The sequence below is a fragment of the Oncorhynchus keta genome, chromosome 12 (genome assembly GCF_023373465.1).
Source record: "Oncorhynchus keta strain PuntledgeMale-10-30-2019 chromosome 12, Oket_V2, whole genome shotgun sequence".
Classification (NCBI taxonomy): Eukaryota; Metazoa; Chordata; class Actinopteri; order Salmoniformes; family Salmonidae; genus Oncorhynchus; species Oncorhynchus keta.
The window spans coordinates 55,759,581-55,771,837 of NC_068432.1; the positions used below are offsets into that span (position 1 = coordinate 55,759,581).

The 12,257-nt window shown below is 45.9% G+C and overlaps 1 pseudogene; it reads left to right on the top strand.

The window, feature by feature from the left end:
• LOC118382393 (phospholipid phosphatase-related protein type 1-like) overlaps positions 1 to 12,257 on the top strand; it is a 198,521-nt pseudogene that overhangs the window by 35,335 nt on the left and 150,929 nt on the right.

Here is a 12,257-nt window from a genome sequence, read left to right on the forward strand (position 1 = left end):
ACGTTAAGAGACTCAGACCTGTGGATGTAGTTTAATCTGTAGACGTTAAGAGACCCAGACCTGTGGATGTAGTTTAATCTGTAGACGTTAAGAGACCCAGACCTGTGGATGTAGTTTAATCTGTAGACGTTAAGAGACTCAGACCTGTGGATGTAGTTTAATCTGTAGACGTTAAGAGACCCAGACCTGTGGATGTAGTTTAATCTGTAGACGTTAAGAGACTCAGACCTGTGGATGTAGTTTAATCTGTAGACGTTAAGAGACCCAGACCTGTGGATGTAGTTTAATCTGTAGACGTTAAGAGACTCAGACCTGTGGATGTAGTTTAATCTGTAGACATTAAGAGACCCAGACCTGTGGATGTAGTTTAATCTGTAGATGTTAAGAGACTCAGACCTGTGGATGTAGTTTAATCTGTAGATGTTAAGAGACTCAGACCTGTGGATGTAGTTTACTGCAATAATCACAGTGTGTTTGTTTTAGTGTGACAATTAAGTGATAATGCCGGAGAAAATATGGTGTTTGGAGAATATATGGTTCACTCCAGACCTGTCTGCCCTTGACCAGCACAAAAACATCCTGTGGCGTTCTGCATTAGCGTCGAATAGCCCTCGTGATATGCAACTTTTCAGGGAAGTTAGGAACCAATACACACAGGCAGTTAGGAAAGCTAAGGCAAGCTTTTTCAAACAGAAATTTGCATCCTGTAGCACGAATTCCCAAAAATGTTGGGATACTGTAAAGTCCATGGAGAATAAGAGCACCTCCTCCCAGCTGCCCACTGTACTGAGGCTAGGAAACACTGTAAAGTCCATGGAGAATAAGAGCACCTCCACCCAGCTGCCCACTGCTCTGAGGCTAGGAAACACTGTAAAGTCCATGGAGAATAAGAGCACCTCCTCCCAGCTGCCCACTGCACTGAGGCTAGGAAACACTGTAAAGTCCATGGAGAATAAGAGAACCTCCTCCCAGCTTCCCACTGCACTGAGGCTAGGAAACACTGTAAAGTCCATGGAGAATAAGAGCACCTCCTCCCATCTGCCCACTGCTCTGAGGCTCGGAAACACTGTCACTACCGATAAATCCACTAAAACTGGCCCTTCTTTGAACACTGTGTTAACTAACCTCCAGACGACACCATTCTGTATACTTCTGGCCCTTCTTTAAACACTGTGTTAACTAACCTCCAGACGACACCATTCTGTATACATCTGGCCCTTCTTTGAACACTGTGTTAACTAACCTCCAGACGACACCATTCTGTATACATCTGGCCCTTCTTTGAACACTGTGTTAACTAACCTCCAGACGACACCATTCTGTATACATCTGGCCCTTCTTTGAACACTGTGTTAACTAACCTCCAGACGACACCATTCTGTATACATCTGGCCCTTCTTTAAACACTGTGTTAACTAACCTCCAGACGACACCATTCTGTATACATCTGGCCCTTCTTTAAACACTGTGTTAACTAACCTCCAGACGACACCATTCTGTATACATCTGGCCCTTCTTTGAACACTGTGTTAACTAACCTCCAGACGACACCATTCTGTATCTGGCCCTTCTTTGACACTCTGGCCCATTCTTTATAACACACTGTGTTAACTAACCTCCAGACGACACCATTCTGTATACATCTGGCCCTTCTTTGAACACTGTGTTAACTAACCTCCAGACGACACCATTCTGTATACATCTGGCCCTTCTTTAGACACTGTGTTAACTAACCTCCAGACGACACCATTCTGTATACTTCTGGCCCTTCTTTAAACACTGTGTTAACTAACCTCCAGACGACACCATTCTGTATACTTCTGGCCCTTCTTTAAACACTGTGTTAACTAACCTCCAGACGACACCATTCTGTATACTTCTGGCCCTTCTTTGAACACTGTGTTAACTAACCTCCAGACGACACCATTCTGTATACATCTGGCCCTTCTTTAGACACTGTGTTAACTAACCTCCAGACGACACCATTCTGTATACTTCTGGCCCTTCTTTAAACACTGTGTTAACTAACCTCCAGACGACACCATTCTGTATACTTCTGGCCCTTCTTTGAACACTGTGTTAACTAACCTCCAGACGACACCATTCTGTATACATCTGGCCCTTCTTTAAACACTGTGTTAACTAACCTCCAGACGACACCATTCTGTATACATCTGGCCCTTCTTTAAACACTGTGTTAACTAACCTCCAGACGACACCATTCTGTATACATCTGGCCCTTCTTTGAACACTGTGTTAACTAACCTCCAGACGAGCTTCAATTATCACTTTTATACAACGGGTTACCAACCTATTCAAATAATGATTGACATATTTTCATAAACTTTACTATTTCATCCTTCCACGAGATATATAGTCCCGACACAAATCTAAGGTTGTTACCCAAGCCACCTGGCTGTTTGTTCTGTTGGTTCGGTTGCCAGAGACACGACCGAGTCGTTCTGTATCTTTGGACGTGACCCAGTTGTTCTGTATCTTTGGACGTGACCCAGTCGTTCTGTATCTTTGGACGTGACCCAGTTGTTTTGTATCTTTGGACGTGACCCAGTCGTTCTGTATCTTTGGACGTGACCCAGTCGTTCTGTATCTTTGGACGTGACCCAGTTGTTCTGTATCTTTGGACGTGACCCAGTCGTTCTGTATCTTTGGACGTGACCCAGTCGTTCTGTATCTTTGGACGTGACCCAGTCGTTCTGTATCTTTGGACGTGACCCAGTCGTTCTGTATCTTTGGACGTGACCCAGTCGTTCTGTATCTTTGGACGTGACCCAGTCGTTCTGTATCTTTGGACGTGACCCAGTTGTTCTGTATCTTTGGACGTGACCCAGTTGTTCTGTATCTTTGGACGTGACCCAGTCGTTCTGTGTCTTTGGACGTGACCCAGTCGTTCTGTATCTTTGGACGTGACCCAGTTGTTCTGTATCTTTGGACGTGACCCAGTCGTTCTGTATCTTTGGACGTGACCCAGTTGTTCTGTATCTTTGGACGTGACCCAGTTGTTCTGTATCTTTGGACGTGACCCAGTCGTTCTGTATCTTTGGACGTGACCCAGTCGTTCTGTATCTTTGGACGTGACCCAGTTGTTCTGTATCTTTGGACGTGACCCAGTTGTTCTGTATCTTTGGACGTGACCCAGTTGTTCTGTATCTTTGGACGTGACCCAGTTGTTCTGTATCTTTGGACGTGACCCAGTCGTTCTGTATCTTTGGACGTGACCCAGTTGTTCTGTATCTTTGGACGTGACCCAGTTGTTCTGTATCTTTGGACGTGACCCAGTCGTTCTGTATCTTTGGACGTGACCCAGTTGTTCTGTATCTTTGGACGTGACCCAGTCGTTCTGTATCTTTGGACGTGACCCAGTTGTTCTGTATCTTTGGACGTGACCCAGTCGTTCTGTATCTTTGGACGTGACCCAGTCGTTCTGTATCTTTGGACGTGACCCAGTCGTTCTGTATCTTTGGACGTGACCCAGTCGTTCTGTATCTTTGGACGTGACCCAGTCGTTCTGTATCTTTGGACGTGACCCAGTCGTTCTGTATCTTTGGACGTGACCCAGTTGTTCTGTGTCTTTGGACGTGACCCAGTTGTTCTGTATCTTTGGACGTGACCCAGTTGTTCTGTATCTTTGGACGTGACCCAGTTGTTCTGTATCTTTGGACGTGACCCAGTTGTTCTGTATCTTTGGACGTGACCCAGTTGTTCTGTATCTTTGGACGTGACCCAGTTGTTCTGTATCTTTGGACGTGACCCAGTTGTTCTGTATCTTTGGACGTGACCCAGTTGTTCTGTATCTTTGGACGTGACCCAGTCGTTCGTTCTAAATGTTACAACAAGCAGCCAGGAAAACAGCAAATTAGCTGCGCTTCCATTTGTTTAAGGTGTTTTCTAAAGACATTTATTTTGACACATCTTTAACGATCAGCTAATGAGGCGCGATTTCACTTGGCATAGACAATGTGCAGAGGAGCTAGCCAACAACACAGCCAACAACACAAATAAACAACACAGCTAAACAACACAGCCAACAACACCGCCAACAACACAGCCATCAACACAAATAAACAACACAGCTAAACAACACAGCTAACAACACAGCTAAACAACACAGCCAACAACACAGCCAACAACACAGCCAACAACACAGCTAAACAACACAGCTAAACAACACAGCTAACAACACAGCTAAACAACACAGCCAACAACACAGCCAACAACACAGCTAAACAACACAGCTAACAACACAGCCAACAACACAGCCAACAACACAGCTAAACAACACAGCTAAACAACGCTGCCAACAACACAGCTAAATAACATAGCTAAGTAACACAGCTAAACAACACAGCCATCAACACAGCTAAACAACACAGCCATCAACACAGCTAAACAACACAGCCAACAACACAGCTAAACAACACAGCCAACAACACAGCCAACAACACAGCTAAACAACACAGCCAACAACACAGCTAAACAACACAGCTACACAAAACAGCTAAACAACACAGCTAAACAACACAGCTAAACAACATAGCTAAACAACACAGCTAAACAACACAGCTAAACAACATAGCTAAACAACACAGCTAAACAACATTGCTAAACAACACAGCCAACAACACAGCCAACAACACCGCTAAACAACACAGCCAACAACACAGCTAAACAACACAGCAAACAACACAGTTAACAACACAGCTAAACAACACAGCTAAACAACACAGCTAAACAACATAGCTAAACAACACAGCTAAACAACACAGCTAAACAACATAGCTAACAACACAGCTAAACAACATAGCAAACAACACAGCCAACAACACAGCCAACAACACCGCTAAACAACACAGCCAACAACACAACCAACAACACAGCTAAACAACACAGCCAACAACACAGCTAAACAACACAGCCAACAACACAGCCAACAACACCGCTAAACAACACAGCCAACAACACAGCCAACAACACAGCTAAACAACACAGCCAACAACACAGCTAAACAACACAGTTAACAACACAGCTAAACAACACAGCTAAACAACACAGCTAAACAACATAGCTAAACAACACAGCTAAACAACATAGCTAAACAACACAGCTAAACAACATAGCGAAACAACACAGCCAACAACACAGCCAACAACACCGCTAAACAACACAGCCAACAACACAGCCAACAACACAGCTAAACAACACAGCCAACAACACAGCTAAACAACACAGCCAACAACACAGCTAAACAACACAGCTAAACAACACAGCCAACTACACAGCCAACAACACAGCCAACAACACAGCTAAACAACATAGCTAAACAACACCGCCAACAACACAGCCAACAACACAGCCAACAACACAGCCAACAACACAGCTAAACAACACAGCCAACAACACAGCTAAACAACACAGCCAACAACACAGCCAACACTACAGCTAACAACACAGCTAAACAACACAGCCAACAACACAGTCAACACTACAGCTAACAACACAGCCAACAACACAGCCAACATTACAGCTAACAACACAGCTAAACAACACAGCTAAACAACATATCTAAACAACACAGCCAACAACACAGCCAACAACACAGCCAACAACATAGCTAAACAACACAGCCAACAACACAGCCAACAACACAGCCAACAACATAGCTAAACAACACAGCTAAACAACACAGCCAACAACACAGCTAAACAACACAGCCAACAACACAGCCAACAACATAGCTAAACAACACAGCCAACAACACAGCCAACAACACAGCCAACACTACAGCTAACAACACAGTTAACAACACAGCCAACAACACAGCCAACACTACAGCTAAGAACACAGTTAACAACACAGCCAACAACACAGCCAACAACACAGCCAACAACACAGCCAACAACATAGCTAAACAACACAGCCAACAACACAGCCAACAACACAGCTAAACAACACAGCCAACAACACAGCTAAACAACACAGCCAACAACACAGCCAACAACACAGCCAACAACACAGCCAACAACACAGTTAACAACACAGCCAACAACACAGCCAACACTACAGTTAACAACACAGCCAACAACATAGCTAAACAACACAGCCAACAACACAGCCAACAACACAGCCAACACTACAGTTAACAACACAGCCAACAACACAGCCAACAACACAGCCAACAACATAGCTAAACAACACAGCCAACAACACAGCCAACAACACAGCCAACAACATAGCTAAACAACACAGCCAACAACACAGCCAACAACACAGCCAACACTACAGCCAACAACATAGCTAGACAACACAGCCAACAACACAGCCAACAACACAGCCAACACTACAGTTAACAACACAGCCAACAACACAGCCAACAACACAGCCAACAACATAGCTAAACAACACAGCCAACAACACAGCCAACAACACAGCCAACACTACAGCCAACAACATAGCTAAACAACACAGCCAACAACACAGCCAACAACATAGCTAAACAACACAGCCAACAACACAGCCAACAACACAGCCAACACTACAGCCAACAACATAGCTAAACAACACAGCCAACAACACAGCCAACAACACAGCCAACACTACAGTTAACAACACAGCCAACAACACAGCCAACAACACAGCCAACAACATAGCTAAACAACACAGCCAACAACACAGCCAACACTACAGTTAACAACACAGCCAACACTACAGCCAACAACACAGCCAACAACACAGCCAACACTACAGCCAACAACACAGCCAACACTACAGCCAACAACACAGCCAACAACACAGCCAACAACACAGCCAACAACACAGCCAACACTACAGCCAACAACACAGCCAACAACACAGCCAACAACACAGCCAACAACACAGCCAACAACACAGCCAACACTACAGCCAACACTACAGTTAACAACACAGCCAACAACACAGCCAACACTACAGCCAACAACACAGCCAACAACACAGCCAACAACACAGTCAACAACACAGCCAACAACACAGCCAACACTACAGCCAACACTACAGTTAACAACACAGCTAAACAACACAGCTAAACAACACAGCTAAACAACATAGCTAAACAACACAGCTAAACAACACAGCTAAACAACATAGCTAACAACACAGCTAAACAACATAGCAAACAACACAGCCAACAACACAGCCAACAACACCGCTAAACAACACAGCCAACAACACAACCAACAACACAGCTAAACAACACAGCCAACAACACAGCTAAACAACACAGCCAACAACACAGCCAACAACACCGCTAAACAACACAGCCAACAACACAGCCAACAACACAGCTAAACAACACAGCCAACAACACAGCTAAACAACACAGTTAACAACACAGCTAAACAACACAGCTAAACAACACAGCTAAACAACATAGCTAAACAACACAGCTAAACAACATAGCTAAACAACACAGCTAAACAACATAGCGAAACAACACAGCCAACAACACAGCCAACAACACCGCTAAACAACACAGCCAACAACACAGCCAACAACACAGCTAAACAACACAGCCAACAACACAGCTAAACAACACAGCCAACAACACAGCTAAACAACACAGCTAAACAACACAGCCAACTACACAGCCAACAACACAGCCAACAACACAGCTAAACAACATAGCTAAACAACACCGCCAACAACACAGCCAACAACACAGCCAACAACACAGCCAACAACACAGCTAAACAACACAGCCAACAACACAGCTAAACAACACAGCCAACAACACAGCCAACACTACAGCTAACAACACAGCTAAACAACACAGCCAACAACACAGTCAACACTACAGCTAACAACACAGCCAACAACACAGCCAACATTACAGCTAACAACACAGCTAAACAACACAGCTAAACAACATATCTAAACAACACAGCCAACAACACAGCCAACAACACAGCCAACAACATAGCTAAACAACACAGCCAACAACACAGCCAACAACACAGCCAACAACATAGCTAAACAACACAGCTAAACAACACAGCCAACAACACAGCTAAACAACACAGCCAACAACACAGCCAACAACATAGCTAAACAACACAGCCAACAACACAGCCAACAACACAGCCAACACTACAGCTAACAACACAGTTAACAACACAGCCAACAACACAGCCAACACTACAGCTAAGAACACAGTTAACAACACAGCCAACAACACAGCCAACAACACAGCCAACAACACAGCCAACAACATAGCTAAACAACACAGCCAACAACACAGCCAACAACACAGCTAAACAACACAGCCAACAACACAGCTAAACAACACAGCCAACAACACAGCCAACAACACAGCCAACAACACAGCCAACAACACAGTTAACAACACAGCCAACAACACAGCCAACACTACAGTTAACAACACAGCCAACAACATAGCTAAACAACACAGCCAACAACACAGCCAACAACACAGCCAACACTACAGTTAACAACACAGCCAACAACACAGCCAACAACACAGCCAACAACATAGCTAAACAACACAGCCAACAACACAGCCAACAACACAGCCAACAACATAGCTAAACAACACAGCCAACAACACAGCCAACAACACAGCCAACACTACAGCCAACAACATAGCTAGACAACACAGCCAACAACACAGCCAACAACACAGCCAACAATACAGTTAACAACACAGCCAACAACACAGCCAACAACACAGCCAACAACATAGCTAAACAACACAGCCAACAACACAGCCAACAACACAGCCAACACTACAGCCAACAACATAGCTAAACAACACAGCCAACAACACAGCCAACAACATAGCTAAACAACACAGCCAACAACACAGCCAACAACACAGCCAACACTACAGCCAACAACATAGCTAGACAACACAGCCAACAACACAGCCAACAACACAGCCAACACTACAGTTAACAACACAGCCAACAACACAGCCAACAACACAGCCAACAACATAGCTAAACAACACAGCCAACAACACAGCCAACACTACAGTTAACAACACAGCCAACACTACAGCCAACAACACAGCCAACAACACAGCCAACACTACAGCCAACAACACAGCCAACACTACAGCCAACAACACAGCCAACAACACAGCCAACAACACAGCCAACAACACAGCCAACACTACAGCCAACAACACAGCCAACAACACAGCCAACAACACAGTCAACAACACAGCCAACAACACAGCCAACACTACAGCCAACACTACAGTTAACAACACAGCCAACAACACAGCCAACACTACAGCCAACAACACAGCCAACAACACAGCCAACAACACAGTCAACAACACAGCCAACAACACAGCCAACACTACAGCCAACACTACAGTTAACAACACAGCCAACACTACAGCCAACACTACAGCCAACAACACAGCCAACAACACAGCCAACAACACAGCCAACAACACAGCCAACAACACAGCCAACACTACAGCCAACACTACAGCCAACAACACAGCCAACAACACAGCCAACAACACAGCCAACAACACAGCCAACAACACAGCCAACAACACAGCCAACAACACAGCCAACACTACAGCCAACACTACAGCCAACAACACAGCCAACAACACAGCCAACAACACAGCCAACAACACAGCCAACAACACAGCCAACAACACAGCCAACAACACAGCCAACACAGCCAACACCACAGCTAAACACCACAGCCAACAACACAGCCAACAACACAGCCAACAACACAGCCAACAACACAGGCAACAACACAGCCAACAACACAGCCAACAACACAGCCAACAACACAGCCAACAACACAGCCAACACATTCACTTCACACGGGAGCTGAAAGACGGTAAACTAGCTGCACTTGGTTTGCTTTGACCTGGTTTCTATCGACATTTATTCGTGTATAGATCCATAAAAATGATACCGATTCATGATTTCAACTGGTTGAGAAAAGCTGCCTGTGTGTCTCGTCCCGACTCCCGACACGATCATCACTATGGGACAGCTGGAGATCCAATTTCAATGTTGAAACAATGTAGGACATGTCAGAGGGACTTTAGTCAAATCTCAAACCAATTGCAAGTCTAAAAGAAAGGGGAGATAATGTCTAGATGCTTTTTACAGTTTTACAAGCTATACATTGTCTGACTGGGCATTTTAACGTCGTAGATTTAGCCGTGGGCAACTTGTGGAATAGACACTGGCTGGAATGGAGTTATAACCAATCAGCATTCAGGATTAGACCCAGCCGTTGGGTATGAGGCATTTCCTCTCCTCCGTGTGTGTGTGTGTGTGTGTGTGTGTGTGTGTGTGTGTGTGTGTGTGTGTGTGTGTGTGTGTGTGTGTGTGTGTGTGTGTGTGTGTGTGTGTGTGTGTGTGTGTGCGCGTGAGTGTAAGTGTGTGTGTGTGTGTGTGTGTGTGTGTGTGTGTGTGTGTGTGTGTGTGTGTGTGTGTGTGTGTGTGTGTGTGGAATCAATCACAGCCTCTGTCATGTCAGAACTCATTATCTGCCACATTAGTTATAACACATCACTCAGTCATGTCAGATCTCTGTTCTCTTCTCTCTCCTCTTCCTGTCCTGTGTTCCTCCACCCATTATCAGCTCTCTTCCTGTCCTGTGTTCCTCCACCTGTCATCAGCTCTCTTCCTGTCCTGTGTTCCTCCACCTGTCATCAGCTCTCTTCCTGTCCTGTGTTCCTCCACCAGTCATCAGCTCTCTTCCTGTCCTGTGTTCCTCCACCTGTCATCAGCTCTCTTCCTGTCCTGTGTTCCTCCACCTGTCATCAGCTCTGTTCCTGTCCTGTGTTCCTCCACCTGTCATCAGCTCTCTTCCTGTCCTGTGTTCCTCCACCTGTCATCAGCTCTCTTCCTGTCCTGTGTTCCTCCACCTGTCATCAGCTCTCTTTCTGTCCTGTGTTCCTCCACCCATCATCAGCTCTCTTTCTGTCCTGTGTTCCTCCACCTGTCATCAGCTCTGTTCCTGTCCTGTGTTCCTCCACCCATCATCAGCTCTCTTTCTGTCCTGTGTTCCTCCACCTGTCATCAGCTCTCTTCCTGTCCTGTGTTCCTCCACCTGTCATCAGCTCTCTTCCTGTCCTGTGTTCCTCCACCTGTCATCAGCTCTCTTCCTGTCCTGTGTTCCTCCACCTGTCATCAGCTCTCTTCCTGTCCTGTGTTCCTCCACCCGTCATCAGCTCTCTTCCTGTCCTGTGTTCCTCCACCTGTCATCAGCTCTCTTCCTGTCCTGTGTTCCTCCACCTGTCATCAGCTCTCTTCCTGTCCTGTGTTCCTCCACCCGTCATCAGCTCTCTTCCTGTCCTGTGTTCCTCCACCCATCATCAGCTCTCTTCCTGTCCTGTGTTCCTCCACCCGTCATCAGCTCTCTTCCTGTCCTGTGTTCCTCCACTCGTCATCAGCTCTGTTTTCTCAGTGAGAGAAGGAGAGGGAAGGTAGAGAGTATATGTCCGTGTCCATTCTGATTTCAAGATTCGACTAGTCTATTTGGTTAATCATCTATGTATACAGCAGGAGAGAAGTGTCATATTGTTCTCATGAAGCCCCTCTATCCTGGGTGTTGTAAGCCCCTCTATCCTGTGTGCTGTTCTCATGAAGCCCCTCTATCCTGTGTGTTGTTCCCATGAAGCTCCTCTATCCTGTGTGGTGTTCCCATGAAGCCCCTCTATCCTGGGTGTTGTAAGCCCCTCTATCCTGTGTGCTGTTCACATGAAGCCCCTCTATCCTGGGTGTTGTTCCCACGAAGCCCCTCTATCCTGTGTGTTGTTCCCATGAAGCCCCTCTATCCTGTGTGCTGTTCCCATGAAGCTCCTCTATCCTGTGTGTTGTTCCCATGAAGCCCCTCTATCCTGTGTGCTGTTCCCATGAAGCCCCTCTATCCTGTGTGTTGTTCCCATGAAGCCCCTCTATCCTGTGTGTTGTTCCCATGAAGCCCCTCTATCCTGTGTGCTGTTCCCATGAAGCCCCTCTATCCTGTGTGTTGTTCCCATGAAGCCCCTCTATCCTGTGTGTTGTTCCCATGAAGCCCCTCTATCCTGTGTGTTGTTCCCATGAAGCCCCTCTATCCTGTGTGCTGTTCCCATGAAGCCCCTCTATCCTGTGTGTTGTTCCCATGAAGCCCCTCTATCCTGTGTGTTGTTCCCATGAAGCCCCTCTATCCTGTGTGCTGTTCCCATGAAGCCCCTCTATCCTGTGTGTTGTTCCCAT